Consider the following 27,692-nt stretch of genomic DNA (forward strand, 5'->3'; position numbering starts at 1 on the left):
ATTCTCTTGGAATCGCAACAAGCCACATTTTAACAAATCTATTCCAAACACAGGAGGGTAAATACCGGACTTTTGTTGACAGGGCTTTGTGAATCAGGCTCACTGTATTTGGATATTAAATGCAACCTTTTCCTTTAAAATGACACCCCAGGCAGACTCAGGACTGAAACGGCGAAACAAAAACTTCAGTGTTAGGAAGTCCACAACTGTAACAGACCTAACAACCCAATATGGCTTCACAATAAAGAACAATGCCCACTTGCAACAACGGTACACGGAAATGTTTCTGGATTTTCAAAAAATCGAAGCCAACGGAAGTAAATGAGTTCGAAGGCATCATTTAAACTTGATGGCATGTGGTAAAAACTTAAATTACCAAGCTGAAAAAGTCATTTGTTAGGACTTCAAGGAGAGGAGGGTGCCTCGAGCCGTTTTAGCAAGTCTAAGAACAAAGCAGGTCTGCTCCACGTTGTCATAATCGGATAAAATATTGTAGGGCAGATGTAGTCATTACAGGCATATTCCATGTATATTTCTATGTGGTATGGTACGGCCAACATGGCCCCATATAGGAAGAGGACAAATTTAAAACATTTTCAGAACCTACATGGAAAACAATGCCATACAGCGCAAGCCATAGCAATTAAAACTCAAAGTGGATTGTCTTCCAAATTGATTGTGACATGTAAATCAGCAATAATATATTTTTTTTTTTTCTAATTTCAAAAGTTTTTATGAGTGTTTTAGAACAAAGTAGGCGGTTGGCAAACATACACAAATTGGCTGCACTGAAAGCATTGCGATAGTATAGGAGTCACGGACATCGAGTAGAAAGGCACAGAAGCAGGCAACAAATTAGAATAAGATATCAAAGTCTGCAGTGCTCAACCGTATGGTGGGAAAGTATCAAGAGAGAAGAGGAGGGGGGAGACAGAGACAGGTGAAGGGAGAGAAAAGAAAGAAGGTCATAGTTCACAAGTAGCGGATGTAAAGAACCTGACAACTCCTGGTAGAGTGAGTGATTGAGCCTACACTAAAAGACATGTTAGTCTGAGTGCAAAGTGGCAATAGTGAGAGTAACAAAGAAAATCTCCAATTAGATCAGTTCAAGATATCAATCTAGGCTGTTCCACAGAGAACCTTATTAGCCGAGAACCAGGGATATAGGGTAGATAGAATGGAATGTGCACCTCCAATGTATATCAGCCATTCCCACCATGCGTTGTTAGAGGCATTCCCCAGCGATTTTCAAAAGGAGAGGATGGTTTTATGGGCTACAGTGAACATGAGATCAATTAGATGTAAATTATCTCGATGTAGTGCAGTCATGAGTGGGCGGTTAAAGACGCTACAGAAGGAAAACAAAAAGTTCCAAGGGATATTGGTGTTGAAAATGCCATTTATAGTGTTGTGAACCTTAGTCTAGAAATTGTGTGGCAGGGGGAGTTCATACAACATGTAGCAGAGATCCACATTTTCTGATTTACAACTCCAGCAGATATCTTTTTGAATGAGCCCTAGTGTGGCCAAGCGGTGCAGAGTCCATAAAGTTTTCTGAAGAATATGTAGTTTGGTGAGTGCAAGTTTTGATGTTATTTCCTTTGTAAATGTGGAAACCCACAGTTTTGTCCATTCAATACCTGACAGGTTAGGAAATCAGTCTTCGGACCAGTCAGTGCACCACTACTTTTGAGTAGCGCTACATAGCGAGACAGTTGGTGGTTTGAGTTTGGCACATATCTTGGAGCCCACATGTCCACTTTTCTTGAATAATGATCGAAAATCTGGTAACAAGGCTCCTTTAAAAGGAAAGGCTTTGTGTTTGGAGATGGCTACTTGGAGTTTAAGGAAGTCGTAAAAGTCAGAATAAGCAATGTCATATTTATGTCTAATATCGTAAAATGATAGAGGGTCTAGTCTGGAGCCAAAGTCCTCCACTGTAGAGATTCCTTTCGACCTCCATGAACTTCCTATGTATACGATGGGATCGCATTTGATATCTTTATTAAACCAGATAGAGGTTTGTAGGAAGTGTGACTCAAGGTCGGGAGGCGAAATATAGTAAGGAGTTTCTAGTGCATTTCAAAATCAGATTATTAAAATTCGTGGTGGTCTTTGGAGAGGGTTAGAAGAGATATCAGTGATAGGTAGTCAGCAAGTAGTTGTTGTAAGGACGGCCAATGGGGTGCGAAGTGAGGGATCCAGTCTAGCCATTTTGCACCTTGGGCGGTCAAGATTGCTAGGTGGTACTTCTTGAAATCAGCAAGATTTGCTCTGCCTAGATGCTTAGGAAGACAAGATTTTTTTGGAGTTCCAAATGAATTTGTTGAGAAAGCGGTCTATACTGTGGAAAAATTATTCTCAGCAGTGGATGGGGGACATGCTTCGTAAATAATTAACAATCAGAGTGCTAACCATTTTTATGGATTCAAGTTTTTGGGACCATCCGTCTAGGGATTGTTCAACCTTTTGAAGTACTAAGGACTCGTTATGTCGGATAGATTTAGTGAGGTTATCATTGAATCCGAGGCATAAATATTTAAGAAAGTTGGGTTGCCACGCTACGCCCGAGTAGCATAGGACCTCTTTGGTCCAGATAAGGTTAAGGGGGACAGACCTCAGATTTATCAACCTGACCTTGCCCCTAACAACCCTGACCAGCAGCTATTTCATATACTAGCTGGATAAAAGATGCAGTCACTAAGGCGGTACCCATCAAACGCAGATCCAGTAACAGAAGCACGCCTTCTGCGCCATGGTTCAATTAGTCCCTTAGGTGCGAAAAGCAAAAGTGTTGAAACCTAGAAAGTAGCTGGCGCTTAAACTATGATCCCTCCAAGAAAGTTATCTATAAGCAATCCCTTGTCATCTACAAACGCCTCTTAATCACAGCTAAACGTAATTTTTACTTTAACCAAATCAACTCTGCAAAAAATTCCGCAAAACAACTATACGAAGTGGAATCTAAACTTGCGGGGCAGGGATCAACACCCCCTATCATCGCCACTCAGAAACTCTGCAATTCTCTAGCAACATATTTACAAGAGAAAGTATGCACCATCTACAATCTATAAACAAACAGAGTACCTCTTCCTGGGTTCACTATGGGTCAAGTCATATTCTTATACTTTTCCCGGGGACATTAAATAACGGCGCAAGCGGTTGCAGTGTTACATCAGTTACCAAATTTACAACTTCATGCATATGGTGCCTAAAAGTATCAACGATGACATGAAACAGTCGTGGTTTGTATAAAAATATTGATCATTCATTTATTTCAAAACAGATTAAAAATAATTGGTGACATGTACAGAGTAGATGTCCAATTTATATTGAAAATTTTTTCCACAAATACATACAACAAATTAAAAGATTGCTACTGTAACATTATACCAACAACTTTACTATAAAAAACATATTTTAAAAAAACATTTGTCATAGGAACGAAAAAGTGTCGACGCGGCGTTTCGGTGCTTCTTAATTCTGCACCTTCTTCAAGGACTCGTTCACAGTTCAATTAATAATCTAAAAAACATATATTGATACATAACGTTAGGCCCATGTTGTCGTACATATTGCACATTGATAGTCATAACATTTTTACATCTATCCTTATATTTGGTAACTATGAACACCAAAACCACTGCCCTCCAATTCCTGAGCATTCCAATTGTTGGAGAATAACAGGGGTGGGGCAATGGACAAGTTCTATAGGGGGTCTAGTTCTTGTTTCATAGACACCTCATGTTCTACTACTTGGTGATTACTAGTAGAAAGATTGACAGACTAGGTTATCCTTTTACTCTTAACCTCATCTTTGTATTATTTAACTTACCCAGGTTCAGTTATCCTGGTTATATTTCTTAAATTGTCGCTGAGCACGTTTTTCATACGCTCACTCTGTTCATCCTTTTTTTCTTCTGAAAGGAATTATGCCATATTTCATATCAGATCAACAAGTATACGTCTAGATTTTGCTTCTCAGTTATAGGATTTTATATACATTTTTACCTTGTGCAAGCACCCTTGATGGGGCGTCGCTTGATTTAAGAGAAATAGGGGACACGCTTCAGTCCTGTTAGAGGGATGTATTTAAGTTACAACGTTAGTTCTCTGGTAGGTAAACTACAGCGTTTAATCATTTTTGACTATAGTGCCTATTTGTAGCATTCTGAGTGCTGAGTTATTCTAAGGGCAAAATTCCATATCTTACCGATCCTCCTTTTCTCGATTTTCTATGGGGTTAGGAGGACGCCTCTGGGAGCTACCTTCTGCTGCTTCTGTCAACCAGTTGCTCTACGAGGTAATTTTAATCTTATTATTGCTCTTACTAAGTTTGATATGAAACTCAATACATTTTTTAGGCGGAAATTATTACCTGTATGGTTAGAGCGAAATGGCTAGTGTTTGTTTCCTTCTCTTCACGGATTCCTCTTGGTGGGGCTTTTTTAACACATTAGCGGTCCACTCTAAGTAGGGAAATGACATATCATGGCACTTCCCTACTTAGAGTGGACCGCTAATGTGTTAAAAAAGCCCCACCAAGAGGAATCCGAACTTAGTAAGAGCAATAATAAGATTAAAATTACCTCGTAGAGCAACTGGTTGACAGAAGCAGCAGAAGGTAGCTCGGTAAGATATGGAATTTTGCCCTTAGAATAACTCAGCACTCAGAATGCTACAAATAGGCACTATAGTCAAAAATGATTAAACGCTGTAGTTTACCTACCAGAGAACTAACGTTGTAACTTAAATACATCCCTCTAACAGGACTGAAGCGTGTCCCCTATTTCTCTTAAATCAAGCGACGCCCCATCAAGGGTGCTTGCACAAGGTAAAAATGTATATAAAATCCTATAACTGAGAAGCAAAATCTAGACGTATACTTGTTGATCTGATATGAAATATGGCATAATTCCTTTCAGAAGAAAAAAAGGATGAACAGAGTGAGCGTATGAAAAACGTGCTCAGCGACAATTTAAGAAATATAACCAGGATAACTGAACCTGGGTAAGTTAAATAATACAAAGATGAGGTTAAGAGTAAAAGGATAACCTAGTCTGTCAATCTTTCTACTAGTAATCACCAAGTAGTAGAACATGAGGTGTCTATGAAACAAGAACTAGACCCCCTATAGAACTTGTCCATTGCCCCACCCCTGTTATTCTCCAACAATTGGAATGCTCAGGAATTGGAGGGCAGTGGTTTTGGTGTTCATAGTTACCAAATATAAGGATAGATGTAAAAATGTTATGACTATCAATGTGCAATATGTACGACAACATGGGCCTAACGTTATGTATCAATATATGTTTTTTAGATTATTAATTGAACTGTGAACGAGTCCTTGAAGAAGGTGCAGAATTAAGAAGCACCGAAACGCCGCGTCGACACTTTTTCGTTCCTATGACAAATGTTTTTTTAAAATATGTTTTTTATAGTAAAGTTGTTGGTATAATGTTACAGTAGCAATCTTTTAATTTGTTGTATGTATTTGTGGAAAAAAATTTCAATATAAATTGGACATCTACTCTGTACATGTCACCAATTATTTTTAATCTGTTTTGAAATAAATGAATGATCAATATTTTTATACAAACCACGACTGTTTCATGTCATCGTTGATACTTTTAGGCACCATATGCATGAAGTTGTAAATTTGGTAACTGATGTAACACTGCAACCGCTTGCGCCGTTATTTAATGTCCCCGGGAAAAGTATAAGAATATGACTTGACCCATAGTGAACCCAGGAAGAGGTACTCTGTTTGTTTATAGATTGTTGACCCAATCCTTTTCCTGATAGAAAGGGTAGCTCCCACAATAACTTTTTTCTGCACCATCTACAATAACTTCGCAATTACTAAGACCTACTCCAAATCCTCAGCGGATTCTAGCGATCCTAGCACAACCACCGCTCATAAACAATATATCACCCCACCTGTTCTCCAATCCCGACCTTTGACGCATTCATTTCAGTCTCCACTGATACCATCTCACATCTCATATCATCATCAAAATCAGGATCCCCCTAGGATTCTTGTCCCTCCGCCACCCTTAAACTTAACCCTGACATTATTGGAGCCAATATGGCTACCATAATCAACTCCATGTTCAAAACTGGAATTTATCCTGCCATATGGAAAAAGACAGTCATCAAACCCCTAATTAAAAAACCTAACCTAGATCCAGCTGACACAGCTAGCTATAGACCCATTGCATCTCTGCCCCTCCCAGCAAAAATTGCTGGGAAGGTGATGAACATTCAACTAGCTCAGTTCATGGAGCAACATCATTTACTTGACAACACTCAATTTGGTTTCAGAGAGGGACACGGCACAGAAACCGTCCTCATCAAAGCCTTGGATGAGTTTAGAAAAATAATGGAGGAGCCGCGGTTCTCGTCTTGCTCGACCTTTCAGCAGCATTTGACACGGTCGATCATGCCACTCTGATCGACCGTGTCACTGCCTTAGGAATCGGCCACATGGCCAGGGCACTGCTAGCATCATTCCTAGCCAATCGCTCACAATCTGTTACGCTAGGTACCTTCACATCACCCCCATTCTCCTTCCCATGCAGGGTGCCCCAAGGATCCTCGCCAAGTCCGACTGTATTCAACATCTATGTGTCGGACTTGGAGAGGGGCATCAAATCCTACAATCTGGGCCTTTACCTCCTATGCTGACAACACCCAACTTGTGTTAGCTATACACAACGATGGTGCTAGGGTCGCAGCCAACTTTCAGAAAGGAATGCCTGCCATAAGCTCTTGGATGGCGGATAATTCCTTGAGGCTGAACGTCAGTAAGACAGAGGTCATGATCTTTAGTAATCTCACCGCGGCCTGGTCAACTCTTTGGTGGCCAGCCGATCTGGGAACCCCCCCCCCCCTTTCCCCAGTTACCAAAGTAAGAAAGCTAGGAGTCATCTTCGACACCAAACTTTCCTTTATTTACCATGCCAACTCGGTAGTCTCATCCGCATTCCATTCTATCAAAATCAGAAAGAAGCTTCTTCCATACCTCCCAGCCTCAGCTGCCAAAACATGGATCAGTACACTTGTTATGTCCAAAGTGGACTACTGCAATGGACTCTTTGTCAATGCACAAGAAAAAGTGCTCAATAAACTCCAGCTAATTGAAAACGCAGCAGCTAGACTCCTGATAGGCAACCCCCAAATTTAAACCTATCTCCAAAGCAGTTCGCCAACTCCACTGGCTACCTATTAGAAGCAGAGCCTAGTTCAAGGCGCTCTGCATTGCTTGCAAAGCCAAGCACACAACTGGTCCCAATTTTACCACGTACAAAAAAAGCCTCCTGGGGTGACCGATCGTTCCTACACGCTACCACCAAACTTTGGAACAGGCTTCCCTCCAACATCAAGACCAGCCCTTCACTGTTCGCTTTTAGGAAACAGATAAAGACCTGGCTCTTTAATCAATGATCCATCTTGTCCCCTCTGCTCTTGACAGTCTGCAGCGTCGAGACACCTTTGGGTATTTGTGCGCTTTATAAAATGTATAAATAAATAAAATAAATATTAATTTAACGGTATAACCCAAGACCTGCGAGTACTCCTCGATCTTGGCCATAATTTCAGGGATAGCAGTGTTTGTGTGCTCTGTCATTATTAGATTGTCATCAGCGTAGACTGCCATTTGAAAAGAGGCGCCATTGATGTTTAGGCCGATTGAGTTATTGTGTTAATTGAGAGGAAAAGTGAGGGGAACAGAGGGCAACCCTGTCTTGTGTCTTGTTTGAATGGGAACGAGCCAGATTGTACAGCATTAGACCGGATTTTGGTACTGGGGTTTGAGTATTGGGCCATAACTATCTTTATAAATGGCTTGCCTAAATTGTAACAGGACAATGTGGCTTTCAGGAAAGGCCATACAACTTTGTCGGATACTTTTTCAAAATCAAGTGTTATGGCCGCTACTGGTGAGTTTTTGGTTTTAGCAATCAGTAGTGCATGCCCTAATAGCCTAGTATTATCATTGTAAAACCTGCCTTGGAAGAAACCCGCTTGGTACGGGCCGATCAGGAGAAGTAATATTGGCTCGATGCATTTGGCCAAACCTTTTGCATAAAGCTTGCAGTCTAGGTTGATGAGTAAAATTGGCCTATAGTTTTTATGATGGGAATGGTCCTTGCCTAATTTTGGGTATTAGGGCTATGATCAGTCCTGGTGATCAGAAGTGGTTCCCCCCATGTATCCGGTTCTTGTATAGTCATGAAAGAGGTCTAGTAAGGGCAGTTACTCTTTCCAGAACAATTTGTTAAATTGGTCAATAAGGCCATCTGGCCAGGGGGCTTTACCAACTTTGAGATTTGATAGCTGATTGGAGTTTCACCTCTGTATTGGGCTGATTAAGAAGAGGCTGGCATAGGGATTAACATTTAGGGAGATGGAGTTTGTTGAAAATGTTCAGCTATCCAAAGAGTTAACATAGGTATTTGCATCATACAATGTCCGGAAGAAGTCTAGAAAGACACTGGATATTTTTTAAGCGTCTAGGTGCAAATGTCCCTTCTTGTCCTTTATAGGGATCAATAGTGGTCTGTTTGATTTGTACTGTAAGTAGGAAGCTAGAAATGTATTGCGCTGACAGCAATAATATTCTATGAGTAGTCCAAATGCTTATTTTTTTCTGTTTTGCCTCACAACGCCGCTAGCGCAGCCTCTTGCTGGGTTTTTTTTACATCTTTTCTACTGTACCCGTTTGTTTTTTATACGAATGCTGTTTTGTCATAGACCAGTTTTTGTAATAATTTGAATGCCTATTTTGTTCTTTCCATGTATTTATCATAAAATAAAAATACCAGCCAAATAAGTGTCTATCTGTTTTTAAAGGCATTATTGAAACTTATAAATATATAAGCTTTAAATCATGCTATTGCCACCTTAATTTGATTATATTGCATGCACAATACGATATTATTACAAAGTTTGCCTGAGAGTTGCAGAATTGTACTTTGAATCCTACCCACATAATTACACTGTTGCTCATTTTATCATATGCTACAAGAAGTGTATCTTCTCAAATAGTTGCCTAATATTTCTCAACTGCCCTAGCTACTGTCTGCTTAAAAGACCTTAATGAAAAGTGAATGTTGCCATGGACTACCATTTCTCTTCATATAAACTTTACAGAACAGGGCTAAAGGAAAGTAAACCTAGGAAACCTATTACTATTCTCATTGGCTGTTTTTTAACAGCAGATCAAGAATGAAAAGCTCTTTTCTTTATTAGGCTTGCATTTATTTATGGACAATGTCTTTTATGCATCCTCGAAACGGGGCGACATCCGGTCATATAGAACATTCTTGACTGCATTCTTCTGGCAAAAAAGGAAATTATCTTAAAAAACAGAGAAAAAAGGTGGAGCGATTTCTAGAACTAATAAATTAACTTATAAATCAACAATATTCACACATTGAAATATTGTGAAAAAACAGCTAAACTTAAGCCAAAAAAGGGTCTGCTTTCTTTGAAGGATGGCATCAAAGCCGTGCCCCTTGACCTCATAGTGGTACTGTGAATTTGCTAGCCTCAACACAGCAGTAGGCTGAGAAAAGCGAGCTGAGGCGAGATGAGAGGACCTACGCATCCAAAGTGGCAGGTATGGGAGGGGAAGAATGTCCTGGGAGCTTAGCGACCTTGGTGATGGTTTACCATGGGCTCAAGTCAGGCACAGCGGGTCATTCTTCATCAAAAGGTTTTTTGACGCAGGTTTCACTTCCATGTATTTCACACCATATGGTGTCAAAGCAATTTAAGTGCAGTAAAAAGTTGTGTTTTCTGGTTTCTACTGAGAAGCAAGTATTCAATGGTAGGATTTTATCAGTTAGAATTTGTTCTACCAGAAAATAGGACACTCCAATCAGAGTGGATGATGGTTTATGTAGCTTCTCAAACCACGTTCCAAAAAGCTCGTTCAAATAATACTACCAAACAAAGATACCTGTTAAAGGTTAAAACATCCCGGAAAGATACAGAAATAAACAACTCCGCATTAAATATTTTTTTTGGGCCAAGTAGCAAGTGATGTCGGGGGAGGGAGTAGGAGTAGATCTTATAACTTCATTACAGGACCCCCGGAAGCCCATTCTGTTGTGCCGCCCTACTTCTGCTGCCGCTGCAGCTTGACCCGGTGGCCAGGGGGCCAGGAGGACCACGGGTACTGGCCTGCCCAGCGGCTGGTTACCCAACGCCGTCACTCTCCTGCGCCAGGAGGCGCTTCAAAACCATCGCAGGGCTCCCGCTGCGCGGGAAGCCCGTTCTGTTGTGCCGCTCTGCTTCTGCTGCCGCTTGACCCAGTGGCCAGGGTCAGGAGCACCACAGGTACCACCCAGCCCAGCAGCTGACCAAACGCGGTCACTTTCCCGTGCCAGAACGCGCTTCAAAACCATTGCAGGTCTCCCACTGCGCGGGACGAGTGCTAGCGCGCCAGAGTCAAAGCTGGGCCCGTCTGCGCCCGTCAGAGCCAGGGGGAGGCTGGGCTGGGCCCCCTTCTAACATCCCTGTTTGACGAACCCCAGAAGGATGGGGAAGAAGAAAGCAAACCAGACAGCATCAGAGGATGTAACGAGAACCACACTTGACTCTTTCCTTGCTAAAGCTACTAGTGTCCTCGATAGATTAATAGCGACACGGAAAGGAGGCTCTTTCTGGGAACGGGCGGGCCTTAACTGATGCCATGCACCCCCTCACCCATGACACCACCCAACCCACTGTTGGCGAAAAACCCCTTTTCACCCCGTCAGCAGTCCCAGATTGTTCTCCTGGGGGCCAGTCAAAGCTAGAGGCTGCCCCCTTCACTGCCAAAAGGAAAAGAGGTTTATCTAAAGTACCCAAAGTCTCCACAGGTAAAACAATCTAGAAAGATTTACCCTGGGCAGGACAAAACAAGAGCCCAGACTTCCCTGGCTTCCCTACAGACAAAGCCATGATCGTTCTATGGCTGGCAGGAGGTTGAAGCACATCTTAAAGAACTTATCAACCCAATCGTCACTAGGCTGGATTCCATTGAACAAACTCTTGCTGACTTAGTGGCAAAAAGCTTAAGGACACAATATGTTTTGCAGGCTGGGGAGGGACACTAGCGACTTCAGGACACATGCCAATCAGTCTGGTCGCTACAAGTAGTAAGTGGCAACAGGGCCAAGTAAAAGAAAATTCTAACATAGCAAATAAAGACCGCATAGAGGAGTGTCGATACACATGGCAGTAAGCAGTACATCCCTCTGGGTTTAACAGAGGCCCAACTGCGGGGGATACAGATGCCATGAATCCTAATGCAAATATAGCCCTGGTAGCTTTCAACTCCAATCCTAACACGATCCCAAATGCTAAAACATTTAGCTCATGTCTCAGCGCAACTCCGCCGAGTAGCGGCCCCCCAACTCTCAATTTACCACCTGCGGCTTGTCCTTTTGTAATCAGCATGGTAAATGTCCCACCATTCAGAGCCTCCCAAAACGAAACTACTAAACAACTGATGGCGCAGCCAGACATTGGTTATCCAACACTGCTGACATAGGCCACCCAATACAAAACCTTTGATAATAATACCTTGGGTAGGCAATGGACCAAATTTAATTAATAACAATTGCATTGTCCTTAATTTTAACAACCGAGGGCTGGTCAGGCACTTACTACTCCAGCTATAGTCAGCCCAGTCCACTCACTCACAGATTTTTACACTCCCATTGGCTTTTTTCTATAAACCACCATCCAAACTTAAACTCACTACTAATAATGCAGGTTACCAGACAGTTAATATCCCAAATATCCCCTGTCAGTTAAAGGGGAACAACCCCTTGCTTGGTAACAGGTTTGCTGTCCTTAAGGATCTGGATACCTGCGATTGGCTCAGCCCCCCCTGTATTCCATCATCACCACCCAGCTCTCTCGAGCGTAAGGAAGAAGAAGCACAATACGTGACGAGAGACTATCATACCATGGGGCGTTCCCCGACCACCACGCAGGTTTCCACTGACTTTCCGTGTCCGTCATCTGCCGCTCTTACTAGGGCGACTCCCCTCCAGCCAGATGATGGAGTTATCTCACTTATCTCATGGAATATAGCCGGATTTAAAAAGGGAAAAGGGCACCCTGGTCTGGGACTCAGCGACGAGGGACATCAGCATTGGCTGCTTACAGGAGACATGGGCACAAAAACCTTTCTTCCTAAACGGTTACCGTTCCTTTTTAGGTAGAGCCTATCACAGCGCACATGAGCTACTCTATGGGAGGCTTCTTGTGAGTGATCAAAACTTCTCCGTGTGGGTCCGACTCCTCCTACACATTGGATTGGCCTTTGCGTGTGTCTTTCAATAATGAAAACACGCAAACGGCCAAAGGCGGGTGCATGTCCCACCTCTTCTCCAAAGGTTCACCCCACATCGTTTTACTCTTAGGAGCAGCTGCATTTCTCGTTTCGTCGTGGATCATGTTACTAATTAAACACAGTCGGTCGCTTTCACTTTAGCGGCTGCACTTGTTGTTTTGTGTGGGCTTGTTTCCTTTAGTGCGGCGCCAAGCATGCTTTCTCTTTCATTATTATGTTCTTTAACCTCATTGATCCTTTACTTCACAGTAACAATTTACTTTATTTTCTTTTTCAACATACTTGTCTTTAAGTGCTTGGTTTAAACTCTACTTGAAAAGCACTAGCTTTTCAAGTGGAACTGCGGACCAGGCAGCCGCGCTGAGTGACCTGTCCGTGTTCACCAGACTCCCGCCCCCTTCCGCTGTCCGCATACCCTTTGCTCCCGCCCTCCTCCATTGTCCGTGTTAATCATGCTCCCGCCCTCCGCCCGTTGTCTGCATTTTTTTCTTTCAGCCCCCCTTCCCACTTGCGGCGGCCCGTGAGGTGGTCCCCAGCCCAAGTCGCAGTTATTACCATATAAATCATTTTCATCACATTCATTTTTTTTGTTTGGCGCGGTCCACTCTTCGCTGCTTGATGTGCAGTGGTTTTTTTGTGACGATAGCACCAAAAGCAATGTGCTCCAATTACAGCTGGAGACAAATAAAAGACTCACAGGTGCCATTCAGAAATCCATTTCACAGAAAGAGAAACCCCAAGCGGTAGAGGAGTCAGCAGCAACGTGGACACCGCCCACCCCTGACTGTACTCTAGGAAGCAGATTTGAGGTGATCTGCGGTCTTTATTCATGTTGATTCCTCGCTAACTATGGCTAGAATTCGCAGTCCAGATATTGCCGCATCCCGGGCATTCTGTTTCAGAGCGGCCAAAGAGCTGCATGCTTGCGTCTGAGAGCCCTGATCCCACAGGAACATGAACCAGGCTGGCACAGAAGGTAGATGCCAAGGATTCTGCAAGCTCCACTGGGCCTCATATGCACAGACACACACAAATATTGTGGATGGATACAGGCTGTGTTTAAATCAACTTTCTAATTCAGATCGGTGAAAACATGCACACTGTTACCAACATATTAACATGAACAATATGGTGTGGGCAGAAAGGCCACTTCTTTTAGCCAGAAGGCGAGAGGGTGAGGTCAACAGACGTTCCTTCGGCACAGAAGATTTATGTGTCATGCACAGAGTATTTGCATAGGCAGAGCATTTGTGAGTGAGTTCAACTAATATTGATTGAGCACGTGTTATGTTATGTTATGTTATACTGGGGTTTTATATAGCGCACGGCTACTCAAAGAGTGTCCCGGCGCTTTGTTTTGCAAGCTATCTACAACACAACAAGAGGAAAACCGATAAAAACAGAAAGGAGACCAACGGAGCTCAGAGAAAAACTAAGAGGTGAAAAGCCAAGTTTTGAGCCCCTTCCTGAAGGCCAGCAAGTTTGGAATACTGCGCAGGGCAATTGGCAGCTTATTCCATAACTGGGGCGCCAGTAGTCTAAAAGAGCGGCCACCGATGCGTGCCCTCTTCACACGAGGCACTACAACAAGAGACAAGGATTCTGACCTCAGCGACCTGACTGGATGGTAGAAGGTCAGTCTTTTTTGGAGATATTTCGCACCGGAGGCGTGCAGGGCTTTGTGCGCCAGAGTCAGGGTCTTAAAAATTATCGGCTTCCGGACAGGAAGCCAGTGCAGTGCCTCCAGGAGACCCGAGGCTCTAGTACGGCGAGATAGTCCAAAGATGGCCCGAGCTGCTGAGTTCTGGACCACCTGTAACCGTTGAAGCAGATATTCCGGCAGGCCGAGATAGAGAGCGTTGGCATAGTCAATTCTCGAGCCAATTATCGCCTGCACGGTGGTCTTCCTGTGTTCTTCCTATAACAAAGGGAGGAACTTACGCAACATCCGGAGCAAGCCGAAACAGGTGCCCGTGAGACCAATTATCTGTGAGCGCAGTGTGAGGCCGTTGTCAATCTTAATCCCAAGGTTTTTCGCCACCTGGGACGAACTTGCTGGTGGAAACATGTTCTCAGGCCACCACACTTTCCAGTCCGGATCCGAACTGCACCCGAAAAAGAGGACCTCAGATTTATCCGAGTTGCACTTGAGGCTGTGATGTTGAAACCACTGAAATACAGCCTCAAGGCAACCCTGGATCCTACCTCCATCGAAATCCGCACCCCTCTCGCAGGTGAAGAGGAGCTGGGTGTCATCAGCGTAGGAAACGATCTGAGCCCCGAAAGACTCCGCCAGAGCCGCCAGAGGGGTCATGAAGATGTTAAATAGAGTTGGGCTCAATACTGAGCCCTGGGGAACTCCGACACCCAATGGCGACATCTCGGCGGAGCAGGCGGAGGCCCAGACCGTTTGTCGACGGCCTGCCAGGAATGATCGAAACCACTGGAGCACCGTCCCCCTGAGACCAATCTCTGAGAGTCTTGCAAGGAGGCCCTCATGGGGGACGGTGTCAAAGGCCGCCGACAGATCTAACAACACCAGCATCGCCCTGCCACCCGAGTCCAGCACCTCCTTAATCGCCTCCGAAACCTCCAGGAGAGCAGTCTCGGTGCTAAGATTGGTGCGGAAACCCGATTGAGTGGGGTGCAGTAGACCATGGGATTCCAGATAGTCGGCCAGCACCCTGTGCACATGCTTTTCAATGATCTTCGCGAAAGCAGGCAAGAGTGAGATAGGCCTGTAATTTGCCAACACCTCCGAATCCAAACCGGGTTTTTTGAGCAGGGGGATAATCATTGCCTGCTTCCAGGACTGGGGAACCACACCCTGTACAAGAGAACAATTCAACAGAGGGTTCACATATGGATTAATGATAGCTGCCATTTTTGCCAAAAACTTGGCAGGGCAGGCGTCCCGGGGAGAACCAGATTTGAGACAAGCCATCAGATCGAATGAGGCGGTCATAGAAAGGGGAGGAAAAGTTGACAAAGCCACACCTGCACTAGGCGAGGTGGCAGCAACATTCTCCACCCAACAGGGCGCCACGGGTCCCTGCACAGGGAAAGAGTCTTGGATCGATTGGATCTTAGAGGTGAAAAAATCCGCGATCGCTCTGACCCAAGGGGCAGGAGGGGGGGTCTGCGTCGGTGCACTCCGTGAAGTCGTAAACTCTCGCACAATAGCAAAAAGCTCCTTACAGGAATTGGAGGCAGCTTCGATTTTTCTTGCGAAGTAAGCCTTCTTCGCAGAAAGGATGTCTCGATGGTAAGCTTTCGCCAAGGACCTGTAAGCAAGCTTCGCTGAGGGGTCGTATTTCGCGCGCCATGCTCTTTCCGCTACCTTGCATTGTCGACGTGAAGCCGCCAACGCTTCCGTAAACCATGGGGCGGATGCACTTTTATCAGGTTGGCGCGAAGGCCTCAGAGGGGCACGATCATTTAACCTTTCTGAGAGCCAGGTCTGAAAACGCCCCACATCCTCATCTAAATCCCCCATCGGAGCATAGGGGTGGTCCGCGCACGACTGTGCGAGTAGTTCCGGAGTGACCCGGTGAAATCCCCTAAATCCCTGGGAGGCTTGCCGGGGGGCACCGGAGGGCTTCCTGACTTCCAAAAGAAAAAATTTAACCAACCTATGATCAGACCAAAGCACCTGAATAGGAGCAAGCATCTCTATAGGGGTCGTAGAGAAAGTCAGGTCCAAGGTGTGTCCTTTCTCGTGAGTCGGCCCGACATAAGGCACCAGGCCCAGAGGGGCTGTAACATCCAGCATTTTAATTGCGTCGGCATCTGTTTCAACGTCCATATGGACGTTAAAATCCCCGACGTGTCCAGATCCTCTGTGAGCAGCACTAGGCTGCCTTTGTAAATGGGGACGGATTGGCTTTTAAGCAGCTTGTTTAATTGTGGCTAAACGCTTATAAGGTTCCAAAGGTGAGACCTATTGGCTACGCCAATGCTTGTTTACACCAGCCATCCCATCTATTGCAGGCCGAGCTAAAGGGGGTCTAATAACATTTATTGATAACACCCTTTCGTTTGATAAAATAGTATTTGCCAATAGTTAGGTTCATTTTCACATTATTGTAAGCAGGAGACAGAATTGCTCAGATTTACTATTAATACATTTTTATAATACATTTTTTTTAACTTAGCACAGGTAACAGAAGAGCTGGGGCACACATTGGAGGACTTACTACTTAATCACACTAGACGGCCATTTAACATATGGGCAGGGGATTTTAATTCCCACATTTGTAATTATACAGAACATAACATAACATGTCTGGGGTTACTGATGATCAGGGCCACCCCTGACTCACTTTCACCACCATAATTACGGCAATGACCTAAATAGTCTATTGATGACACTGGACCTGGAAATTGCCAATCCAAAATGCTCTATCTCGGGGGAAATGGAGTCCACATTTCACTGGGCAGGGGGTTCCTCATGTGTTGATTTTATTATGTTCCCCACGCAGAAATGTTAAGAACATTGATGTCATACAGTCCTCATCTAGTGATCACTCCCTTTTGTACTTTCCGTTTAGCTGGCTCTTACCCAAAAAACCGGGCTCCAATTGCGTAACTAAACCAACACAGCCAAGAACAACGGGTATACTTTAAAATGGGCTAACATCGATCCTGTAAAGCTATTACCAAGAATAGTGTGCTCCTCTTATAAGGAGATTTCTTTATGTTAAAACTTATACTCCACAGCTAACCAAACCATGGAAGCTTTTAACACGATTCTAACTTCGATAAAGGGTCATCTTACCTGCCAAACTTACCAAAAGAAACCTTTAAGAGAAAAATGGTTTGGAAAAAAGTGCTCGCAGGCATTAGCTGATCTACATAAAGCACTTAAATCGCGACCTACAGAACACATTTTTATTAGATCTCTTAGGTCCGCTTATAAATCAGAAAGGCGGTGGAGAAAAAGGGAGATCACCAATGAAGCCTGGGAAAACCTGAGAATAGCATCTATAGCTAAGGACAGCAAATCTTTCTGGATAATAATTAATAGTCCTCTTTTCCAGGAGGAGAGTGGGCCCTCACTGGACCTCCACATTGATGAGGCACGTGGATAATTCACTTAAAAAAAATATTTCAGGAACAATCACCTAACATCCCGGACTTGCCAGAGCAACACTCTAGGACCCCATTAACACTGGAGTTCTCCATAGGCGAAGTCGAAATTGCACTAAATGAATCACCCGGCATTGAAGGCTCCCGGGCCAGACGGGGTCCCACTAGATGTCTTTACAACTAACAAACCCCTTTGGGTACCTATCCTTACAACTGCACTTAACGCCATAGCGAAAGTTGGCCCTCCTCCGTCCTGGAGACGGTCCTTCATAGTACCAATTTTTAAGAAGGGGAGTGGTGCAGACTTGGCCAATTATCGTCCTATTTCTCAGCTGGACAGCACAGCAAAGTTAATGTGCAGACTGCTGCTGAACAGGTTGGAGGAATGGGCAGAGGAGAAGAAAATCCTCGCTGAAGTCCAGTATGGCTTCAGGAAGGGGAGGGGCACAATAGATCAATGACTCAACCTCGTCCTAATTGCCACAAAATATTATTTTGCCATACAGGGGCAGCTGTTTCTGGCATTTATGGATCTGTCCGCGGCTTTTGACTGCGTGAGCCACAATAAATTGTGGTCCATCATGGAGTCTCTTGCCGTGGACCCACCCATAATCTCATTCATTAAAGACCTGTACAGACACACAGAGGCAGTAGTCCGCTACGGGGAAAAGGGGGAGTGTACAAAACCTTTTAGGATTCATAAAGGGGTAAGACAGGTTTCTGTTCTTGCCCCCTTTCTCTTCTCCATTTACACAAATAAACTCTCCGAAGCTCCGACTGAAAAATGCAAGTACGTTCCAGTGGTAAGCCTACATCCCGTACATGTCTTGCTATATGCGGACGATACCGTCCTTTTAGCCAGAACACCAATGGCCTTACAGCTTCTGATTGAGACATACTCCACATGTATGGCAGACCTAGGCCTACATGTTAATAAAACAAAAACCTATGTGATGGCTATGGGCGGGGCCAAGAAGCAGAAAGTAATGGACTTTAATATCGATAGCAGGAAACTGGATAAAGTGGACAATTTTATGTATCTGGGTATCTTTTTCGACGAAAAATTAAAATGGTCCACTATGGTGAGGAACAGGGCGCTCCTGATGTCCAAAAGTATAGCTGGCATCTGGAAGTTTGCAGCAAAAATAGGGAATAAACCAGTAAAAGAAATGTTAGAAATCTATCATGCAAAAACTAGATCCATAGTGTCATATGGTGCAGCTGTTTGGGGGAATTGCAGACATTAACACCATTCAAGAAAAAGAAGATACATTTCTAAAGAGATTACTAGTGATCCCTACATCGTGCCCAAGCAATATAATTCACAAAGAACTAGATTTCCCGTTCATTTCAGATATCCTGAAAATTGCTCCCCTCCTAGCTTGGCTCCCAATTTGGAAAAGGGAATCGGTCCCATTGAACCAGCTAGTATTAACGGACATTCTAAACCTGGACCACGTTTCTTCGATTAGCTGGCTAGCTTATGTCAAATATTCCCTCATTGAACTAGAACTGGAGCATTTATTCAACTCACCGTCCAAGCACATATCCTTTCCTAAATCGCGCTTAAAAGAGCTCTTTTATAACAAATGCAACTTAGTTAGGTGGCAAGAAAATCAAAATATAATCACAGTGACCACATACTTTGCATTACCTACTCTAAGTAGTGGCCAGTCATCCTATATCTCATTTGTAACAAATATCAGCCACCGCTTTGTCTTGACTAGGTTTAGACTCTAAAGGCCGCCTAGCAGGCACACGTTTTCTCGACTAACAAGTTAGCCTTCTGCCCATGTGATGGCCGTCCCCCCCAATCTATTTCACAACTTTTATTTTTTTTGCCCATTCTACAAGGCAGAGCGGGAAAAATTAATTATCCCACTGCTGAAAAAAATCTGCATCTGATCGCACAAACAAGCTCTTGAAACTTTGCGCTTATTGGAAACTTGGTTCATATGTTTTATGCTTGCTAATTTCCTGCACGCCGTTCTTAAAATCAGGAAAATGCACTTAATATCAACTTTCTAATAATAACCAAAGCTGAATTTCTGTTTTATATGATGTATTTTATTTTTCGATGATCCTATGTACTTTTTATGCACTTATTTGAATGCGAAATAAAGATGTGATTGACTGTGACCCCTGTTAAAAATCGGCAATCTAAACAGCTACTGCCGGCGTTTCCGGGAAAATATGCTGGCTGAAGTGAAACACTATATTTTATTAGTACGGAAATGTTTGGAATATGGACTCACCTCCCCAGTTCTGATAGTGGTAAGTAGATAATGGGAGTCACAGTGCAACACACAGCCTAGAACAGAAGTCGTTTCATAGTGGAAGGAGAACGGTCTAATCGTATAGGGCACGGTTCAGTGCAAATGGAGAGCAGGGAAAAGGAGCAGCAGGCCAGGTAATGCATGGTTTCTTTCAGATGTACCTTAGCCCGGAGTTCAGATCTTGGGTGGAACAAAGGTACCCAACTCTGACATAAAAATGCAGATGTCTTTCTGAAGGGAGGGTGGCTACTATTGGCTGCTATTCTGCTTGTTTATATGACCATATGGTGCATTGTGCAAGAAAGAAATACAGGAATCCAGGGATGCAGCCTGGCAATTGAGCACCACACACTATGTGCTGCTCTCACATACAAGTATTACACATTCATGGGCAAGATCCACTGTATCAACTTCTCCCCCACCTTGGGATTACGGGGGCAGGCAAGCTGCCAGACAACGTGGTCCGGAGTGAGTGAAGTGAACTGGTCCCACAGTGTATTTATTCTTGGGTGTGGGTGGTGCCAGTGTTTCTGTTTCCACTACCCTCTTACATGCAGCATCACAGGCAGCGGCTATCACTAGTGCTGGTTACGCTCTGTTGGCGCTAGGCGACACAACAGATGTGGTCTCAACATTGTCTCCTGTCCTGCTTTACGGTGGTGTCCCTTTGCACTCTACCAGCAACGTGACAGAAGCTGTATGGGGCAAGAGGTGGCTTGGCACTGCAAAACTCACAGATGGGCATTAACTGAGGTGATCATGTGCAGCTGCATGCATGACCCGACCTAGCTTATTCTACCCACCTAAACGCAGATAACAGTGGGAGGAATGAGTGAGTAGTCATGCACCAGGGGCCCTGGCGGGGTCTCTTTTCCTTGGGAAAAGTTTAGACTGGAGTGTGAGAGGGAATCACACTCCAACCCAACATCTCTCACAGCAGTTGTGAAACTGCAATGATTCATTAATGTCCACCATTAAAATGCACTACCCCCAAAAACAGTGCTGGTTCTCAGCTGCAGAAAACAATAGCATGAATCAAGTGCTACTTGTACCTCTTTTCTTAAGTGGGAGGGAGGAGGGGGGGCAGCTCAACTGTTCTTAATGAAACAGATGTCTCATCCTCCTGCAAGCATTCCTGGGATTCCGACTGTGGCAGAAGTGGCTTGACTACAAAAGGGTGCGGCGAATGTAAAGCATAACTTCACTGCTGCCAGCATCAATGCATCTTTAGTTATTTTGGTCCCGTTGTGGACATGGAATCAAACATTTCCCTCACATGTATGCAGGGGAGGGGGATTTAGAAAGAGAAAGAAAAAAACGTCCCCGCTCGTCGCATTGCCAGTGACCAGCCGCAGCCTCTTCTTTATGTTCTGCTGACTCCTGGCAGCACTCAGGCTCCGCTAAGCCAATCACAACGCTGCTGTCACCATGACAGCCGCCTCATGATTTGTCTGAGCGCCGTGGTTCGGCTTAACTGGACATGATGACACTGACGCTGGCCTAGCAAAGGGAGACCGTCCACCTGGATGACCTTCCCACGCATTTCAGTACTTTACCCATGTAGGAGGACATTACTTTTCACTTCCAGGAACCAGTCATTACCATCAGACTAATCTGAGGAATTCCCAGACAGAGAAAGGACAGCCTTTGCTGGCTCTGCACTTGGTGTAGAATGTTCCAGAAATCAAAGGCTCAAAGAAGGGCTTCCTTCACATCTCCTGAACTTCCTCCACATGCCTTGGGCCTACCACAGGACTTGGGAATCTATGGCCAGGTCTGACCTTGGTTAGGTTCCATTTGCTGAAATCCGAGCATAAATACCCCATTCTCTGGCAGGTGCGCTTTGCTGCAAAGGACAGCATCTCAAAATCCTTTCCCATGACCATGCATAGTAGCTGGTGAAATGCAGGTTTGTGTGTTCACCAGTACCAGTGTCATGGTCAATGTCTGCATTTTTCAGGCAGGCATCACTGTGGGGAGAGGAACTGGCATTTAGCAACCCAGTAGAATCACCCACAACAGAAGGATCAACAAGGGCACCCTGGAATGAGGTTGAAGAGGTCACTGAATTAGGCCAGGCTGTGCCAGTAGAGTCAGGTGGCTGGCTCAACTGTCCTAGAGAGCAACATTTTAAATAGTGGGAAACTCCCCCCGTGGAAGGTGAGAAATGCACCTAGACCTTGGGCAGAACCACCACGGGGGACCCTCTGGCGCTCAACTTTGCACTCACCCTGTAGTAGCCTCAGGACAAAATGAAGACAATAGAGGCAAATACTACAGTTGGGTCAAAGGAGGCTGGAAGGGTATAGAAGCTTCTCCTGATCCAAAAAAGATTTAAATGTTCCATCATGGAGCCCACCACTCATTAAGGAGGGGCTGTTGCTGGTCACTTTGTTCTGACCACTGGTACATGGCAGGAATAAAGAGAACTCAACTTCTGTGCTGGACAAACCAGTGAAAGTCATTTTCATCCACTGAGTGGAACGGGAAAGCAGCACAGTTGCATACATTTGGTTATGGTGCATCGTTATTGTTTGGATAACCACCTAACATCACCAAGATGGATTTCCTGCAGAGCTACATCAGCCGGAACGGGTGCCTCAATGTTCTTTTTGGGCCTAGATTTTGAGAGCCCTGTAAACAGACTGGGAATTTATAAAGCCCATTTAAATGGATGGCTTTCGTCATTGAGCTATTGGACAGACTCTAGTCATTGATGTCTTGGTTCAGCCCAGAAGAGTAGTAATCTATCATCTTATGCTGCTACAGCCTGTACCCTTCTGTCTCCACGGTTGCTTGCATTGAGCTTCATGAGGGACTATTTTACAACAAAAGCCCTCTCTGTTAATGTTATGGGGGATTTGTAAAGCGCGTGGCTACTCCAAGGAGTGTCCCGGCGCTGAGAAGAACACCCTTGAAAAGAGAGACCAAAGTCACTGACAGTCCTCCACAGCTTCCTTACTGATGAAACAGCCAGGTCTTAAGTTGGCGTCTGAAGCTGAGAAGCTCTGATTCTTGTCTAAGGGAAAGAGGCAGTAAATTCCACTATCTGCCCACTACCACTTGAAAAGAGCGTCCCCCCTTCCTGGTCCTTAAAAATGTTGGCACCAATAACAAAAACAAAATCTTCACCATCCGCCCGCACCCTGGTTTACAGCTGCCTTAAAAGTAGAAAAAAACATCTGCAAAAATCTTGAACGCAAATGGCGCTTAAAATATGATCCTTGTTCAAAACAAATTTACAAAGCCGCTCTATTTAAATACCACTCTTTATGTAAAATTGCTAAAGTTGAACATGTTAACACTACCATCCTTAAAGCACAAAATCGCCCTAAAGCTCTCTTTAAGGTAGTTCAGAGTCTGTCGGGCGCTCTGTGTCAACCCAAACCACCAAGCCTAGATACTGCACAGTGTAATTCATTGGCCGCATTTTTTGTAGCCAAAATAGATACCATCTATTCCAATTTTGTGAAATCTGCCCCCTCCCCTTCGCTGCCTTACCCACCGCCCCTATCCCACTCACTGAACAACTGACTTTAGAGGACTTGTCTCTTACTTCAGGTCAATTTACCCTTTCCCCTCTCCCAGTACCCATGATCTCCTGTGATTCCAGGCTTCTCTGAGAAACCAGCTCTCCTTCTTTTCCTTTGATCGACACCTGGGAGCCATTTAACACTACGACTCTTTCTGATATCATTTGCTAAATTAAATCCGGCTCTCCACTGGACCCCCTTCCTCCCCACATACTAAACAAACTAGACCATTCTTCTCTTGCACTGATTGTGGATCTTCTCAACACCTCCCTTAAAACAGCTTCAGTACCTGCCGCATGGAAACATGCAATGATAGTACCCCTGTTAAAAAAGCCTAACGCAGACCCTAGTATCCCTTCTTATTTTCGCCCAATTTCACTTCTTCCAGTTTTTTCAAAATTATGGAAAAACACAAACTCCCAATTGTCAACCCATGTTGAGGTTAGTGGACTACTTCATCCATCTCAATCTGGATTTAGACGTGGCTTCTCGACTGAATCCACTCTGTTAGGGGTCTCCGAAAACATCAGGTGCCGAGCTGATACGGGTGAAACCGTGGCACTCATTTTACTTGATCTGAGTGCCGCATTTGATACGGTTTCCCATCCCATCCTTATCAATGCCCTCAGATCATCTGGCATTATCGGCACAGCTCTCAACTGGTTTGTTAGCTTTCTTTCAAATCGCACTTTTCAAGTCTTCTCGTCCTCTGCCTCTCAAACCTTCACATCAGCGTACGGTGTACCGCAAGGCTCCATCCTGAGCCCCTTGCTATTCAATTTGTACATCAGACCTTTGGCTACTATTGCAGAGCAAGCCGGGCTCACTATTTACTCGTACGCTGATGATACCCAGGTCATCTACTCCCTTTCCTCTGACTCTCATTTCGCTTCCTCCTCCCTCCGTACAGGACTGAGTAACATCGCAGCCTGGATGTTGGACAACAAACTACAACTAAACGGGGGTAAAACAGAGGTTCTTCTGTTCGGTCACAACACCACCTTATGGGGACCCCGGCAATGGCCTTCACAAATGGGCCCTTTACCTACTCCATCCAAAACAGCTCGCAACCTTGGCGTCACCTTTGACAACCAACTATCTATGAAGAACCATGTGGTTAAAACATCATCCACTTGCATCACTATCATCAAGTGGTTGCGAAAAATCATTCGGATGCTTCCCTTGGACACTCAGAAGACCGTGGTCCAGGCTCTTATTACTTCGAGACTGGACTACGGGAACATCCTTCTTCTGGGAGCCAGTAAAGAGGTGACGCGTAAGTTGCAGACAGTCCAGAATATGGCTGCACGACTTCTCTGCAAATTACCTTACACTTCTCCCACTTCCAATGCCCTACGCTCCCTGCACTGGCTCCGAATTGAAAACCGGACAAAATTCAAGGCCCTCTGTATCATCCATAGAATAAACTCTGGTCTAGCCCCCTCTTACCTCAACCCCTTGGCACAACTATACCTTCCCCCTTGTAATTTACGATCCTCTAATCAATACTTACTTTCAGTTCCTAGAATCAAAAAAGCCAGAAAGGGTGGCCGCTCATTTGCTTGGCTGGCCCCCTCACTCTGGAATTCTCTCCCCCTTCAGATACGAACTGAACCCAACTATCTTAGGTTCCGTAGACAGGTAAAAACCTGGCTATTTAACATCTAACAGTTCTCTCCTGATTTTCCCCTCTCACTTTTTGGTTTAGCGCCGGGAAACCTACGGGTAGCTGAGCGCTTTAGAAGTTTAATTATAATAATAATAATAACAGATGCTGGGCCGATGACCTCAAAGTCCTGGCAGGAATATAGGGCGTAATTCTCTTTCTGATGTACTGAGCTCCCCTGTTATGAAGGGCCTTAAAGCCCAGCACAAGAGATTTAAAATCAATCCTATTTTTCACTGAGAGCCATTGTAGAATTTTCAATTGACTCGCCATGGGAGTCCTAGGCCCGACCAAAGAGATTGCTCTGGCAGCCGTATTTTGCACAACCTGTAAGCGACCCAATTAATAATTCGGGATGCCCAGGTATAATACATTTGGTTAATCCAGCTTTGACATAATCAGAGCTTGGACTACCATCTTCCTATGGGACAGTGGTAACAGTGATAGGAAGTTCCACATCATTTTAAGGAGCCTAAAACACGTGCCAGCCACTGATTGAACCTGTGATTTCATAGAAAGATCCGAATCGAGCATGACTCCGAGATTTTTCACAATGGTGACAGGACTGGGCGGAGAAGGTTGATCCTGGGGCCACCAATTCCGCCATTCATCACCCGGGGTGTGTCCAAAAAAGATAATTTCGGTTTTGGCAGAATTGCAGGACAGTTGGTTCTGTCGAAACCAATCAAAAACGTTAGTCAGGCATTGGTGTATTATACTTTCATTAAACAGCTCATCTTTTGCATATGTAAACAATAGTTGGGAATCGTCAGCATAGGTTATGACCTTTGCCCCAAGTTTCTCTGCTAGAGGTGCCAGGGGTGCCATATAAATATTAAAAAGAGATGGACTCAGAACCGAGCCCTGAGGCACTCTGACATTCAGCGAAGCAATATCAGCTGAAAAAGGTGGGGACCAGACAGATTGCTGACGACCATCCAAGAAAGATGAAAAACACCAGTACTGTGCCCCCGAAACCACATTCCCTAAGTCTCTGTAGGAGTCGTCCGTGGGGCACGATATCAAAAGCCGCCGAGAGGTCCAGTAGTATTAAAACTGCCATACCTCCTCTATCAAGGGTGGCTTTGATACTTTCAGTGACTTCCAATAAGGCAGTTTCCGTACTATAATTTGCTCTGAAACCCGATTGACTGGGATGGAGAGCATTTGTGGCCCCAATTAAGTCTGTGATCACCACATTCACATACTTCTTCAACGCCTTAGCAAACAAAGGGAGCAGTGTGATGAGCCTATAATTACTAATTACTGCTGGGTCAGCTGAGGGTTTCTTCAGAAGGGGGAGAATTTTACCCTGTTTCCACCTCGCTGGGACTTTCCCATTAGACAAGGAAAGGTTCAGGAGTTGATTTACAGCTGGATTCAGAACCTCAGTAACAGATGCTACTATTTTTGCGGGACAGAGGTCCGTGGGTGACCCATACTTTAACGCCTTCATAATAGTAAGAGAGGTATACAAAGAAACAGGAGAATACTCTAGGGAGGAAATTCAAGAAGTAATTCCTCCCTAGAGTATTTTTTAGAGTCTAGCACGTCGTTCTGATTCATACAAGTAGGCATAACAAATGTGTCTTGGATGAACTTGATCTTGTCAAAAAAAAATTGAGCAATCTGGTTCGTCCATTCGCAAGTAAGAATAAAAAGACTCTGGGTAACATTGGGAGAAGCAAAATCTTTCACAATCTTAAAAAGTTTCCTACTACTGTTTCTGGCATGGTCAATTTTAGTAGCCAGGAAACTTTTTTTCTCATCACGTACTTTTACATAGTGCGCTTTAAGTCCCTGTTTGTAGGTGTCTCTACTCAATGGGTCAAAACTTTTCCTCCATAAGCGCTCCAGGCGTTTACAGGCACTTTTGCCTTTTCTCAACGCCTCGGTAAACCAAGGAGCAGAGGTATCGCCCTGTGCAGCCCTTCGCATCTTAGGGGGAGCAAGGTGCAATGTCCATTTCTGCAGCCAGCTTTCCAGAGCAAAAGTCGCGTCTTCTACAGACCCCTCCACTAGAATAGAATAGGATAATGGTCTAATATTTCAGCCAAAGAGTCGGGCGTGATTAGCTTAAAAGAGCTAAATTATTTCGTTAATTGCATACCATAGGACCAGGCCCTAATTAGCTCTTTTTTCAGCAAAAATGTAAGCAGAAAGTGGTCGGGCCAAATAATAGCGAGAGGATTGTCTAGGTCAATATTATGTGTTGAAAAAATCTGTCCCCTTCTGTTGGCTCCCTCCTGTGCGTCTTGCTCCAATGTGTTACTGCTGCATGCATTAGCACATTTAACCCAGAACTATTGCCTTTGCATTGCTCCTTTTTAGGTCTCGGCCTCTCAATGCGCATGCGCATTGAGCGGAGCGAGACTATAGGGTCTTAAACAGAGGTTTAACTAGCTGGCGATTTGATGCTGTGCCCGTGCGCTTTTAGGTCAATGCGCAAGCGTATTGACCTAAAATGCGCATGCACAGCATCAAATCGCCAGCCATCTGTTCCCCAGCAGCTCTTCCCGCTCCGCCCCACAAGCTTCCCCTGCTGCTTCACACTACCCCTGCTGCGGCCGTGTCTCATTTCTACTCCCCCCCCCTCCCCACAGCAATGCCCTCCGTCTTTTTTTTTTTTTTACTTTTTTCCCTCACGGCCGCTAGGCCGTGTCTTCCTTTTATTTTATCTTTTTTTTCCAATTTTTTTCCACTACTGTTCACACTACCCCTGCTGCGGCCGTGTCTCATTTCTACTCCCCCCTCCCCACAGCAATGCCCTCCGT

At 44.6% G+C, this 27,692-nt stretch overlaps 1 protein-coding gene across 4 annotated transcripts in view; it reads right to left on the reverse strand.

Annotated features, from left to right (window-relative positions):
* The window catches only part of ARL13B (ARF like GTPase 13B), a 669,439-nt gene that overhangs the window by 310,478 nt on the left and 331,269 nt on the right, over positions 1-27,692 (reverse strand). The gene's annotated exons all lie outside the window — the stretch shown is intronic.

The sequence above is a fragment of the Lissotriton helveticus genome, chromosome 8 (genome assembly GCF_964261635.1).
Source record: "Lissotriton helveticus chromosome 8, aLisHel1.1, whole genome shotgun sequence".
NCBI classification, from domain to species: Eukaryota; Metazoa; Chordata; class Amphibia; order Caudata; family Salamandridae; genus Lissotriton; species Lissotriton helveticus.